This window comes from Pyrus communis, chromosome 14 (genome assembly GCF_963583255.1).
Source record: "Pyrus communis chromosome 14, drPyrComm1.1, whole genome shotgun sequence".
NCBI lineage: Eukaryota > Viridiplantae > Streptophyta > Magnoliopsida > Rosales > Rosaceae > Pyrus > Pyrus communis.
This window is the reverse complement of record NC_084816.1, coordinates 6,212,600-6,214,558: the sequence shown is the minus strand read 5'-3', so window position 1 is coordinate 6,214,558 and position 1,959 is coordinate 6,212,600. Positions and strand designations below refer to the sequence as shown.

At 42.9% G+C, this 1,959-nt stretch overlaps 1 pseudogene; it reads left to right on the top strand.

The window, feature by feature from the left end:
- LOC137714273 (probable GTP-binding protein OBGM, mitochondrial) overlaps positions 1–1,959 on the top strand; it is a 5,947-nt pseudogene continuing 3,988 nt past the window's right edge.

Sequence of the window (1,959 nt, the reverse complement as noted above, 5' to 3'; positions counted from 1 at the left end):
ATGGTAGACAGGTTTAGGCTTTATGCTAAAGGGGGTGGTGGCGGCAGTGGTTGCACCAGTACTCGCCGCAGTCGACATGATCGCCGTGGCAAACCTGATGGTAGGTTCTCTATTGTAGTTCAATGTCTATATTCATCTTTTGCTTGAGGGGCTTGTTATGTGTTTAATTCAATCTAACCTCGGAGTCGACATGATCGCCGTGGCAGACCTGATGGTAGATTTTTCTTTTTGGAAATTGTGAGAATTTCTGTTTCGTGGCGTTTCTGCAATTTCCATCTAACCTCGGAGCTAATGTAGGTGGGAATGGTGGAAGAGGTGGTGATGTGATTTTGGAATGTTCTCCAACATGTTGGGACTTCAGCGGTTTGCAACCTCGCCTTGTATATGTAATTCTTATCCTTCTCATCTTTCTGAACCATGCATATGGCTTTATGCTCCATCATGGATTCAATTGAGTAAAGTAATGTTGTTCTGCAGATTGGACAGAGAGGGGTGTTGAGAATCAATGTCAATTGTAGGTGAAGTAGGTGGATGTTGTAGGTGAAGTAAGTGTGTGAGGTTGGTGAAGTAAGTGGAGGTTGTAGGTGAAGTAGGTGGATGTTGTAGGTGAAGTAAGTGTGTGGTGTAGCTTTCATTTGGTTTGCTATAAATACCCAAGTCCTCAAGCATTGTAAATCATCCAAGGAAAAACAAAGCCTAGAGCTAAATAAGAAAAGCTTTGCTAATTAGTTTGTTTTGTGAGCTTTCTTTAAGAGTGTGCTCTATTTTCTTTTTCTTGGGATCATTAGAGTTATCTTGGATACTCTTCTTATTCAACAATTGGTATCAGAGCCAAGTCGGTCAGGGATCGTTCTTGGTAGAGCATTGGTTGTAAAGTCTCTTGAAATTCCGAGTATGCTCTGTGGTTGCAGTTTTGACTGATCTTCCACATCAGAAAAAATTTCTTGAGATTATTGCTGGGGTTATCACAAACCTTGAGAGGGAGCTTCTTTGTGTCGAGAGTAGTGTATTACTCTGCACGGTAGTCACTCAAGCTTGTTCGGTGTAGTCAAAGTCTTGCCGATACGATGGGTGATCTTCAAGTTGTTGGAGGAATCAAGAAGCTCAACAACCAAAACTATAACACGTGGGCAACGTGTATAAAGTCTTACCTTCAAGGTCAAGACTTGTGGGAAGTTGTCGGTGGTAGTAAAGTTACACAACCGGCAGCGGAAGATGTTAATGGCGTCTTGCGGAAGTGGAAAATTAAAGCAGGCAAATCAATGTTTGCCTTAAAGACCACAATAGAAGAAGAAATGTTGGAGCACATTCGGGATGCTAAAACGCCAAAGGAAGCATGGGACACTTTTGTTACACTCTTTTCGAAGAGGAACAATACAAAATTGCAACTTCTCGAGAATGAGCTGCTATCGATGGTACAACGCGACATGACGATTGCTAAGTACTTTCACAAGGTAAAGTCGATATGCCGCGAAATTTCAGAATTAGATCCAACAGCTCCTATTGGGGAAACCAGGATGAAGAGAATAATTATCCATGGTTTGAGACCCGAATATCGAGGGTTCATTGCCGCTATACAAGGATGGCCGACACAACCATTGCTTGTTGAGTTTGAAAATTTGCTTGCAGGTCAAGAAGCTATGGCCAAGCAAATGGGAGGAGTCTCACTGAAGAGTGAAGAGGAAGCGCTCTACACCAACAAAAACAAAGGCACCTTCAAGCGGTACACTGGTAGTGGATCTAAAAAGGATGGAGAAAAGGTGCAAAGTCACCAAGGAAATGGAGGCTCTCGTTCTGGGGGAGCTTGGAAGAATCGCGGTAATAGTAAAAAGTTTAGTGGCAAGTGTTACAACTGCGGGAAGATGGGCCACATGGCGAAAGATTGTTGGACCAAGAAAGAGCCTGTTGAAAGTAATACTGCTACTTCCAGTTCGAAGGAGAATAGTGAAGATGGCTGGA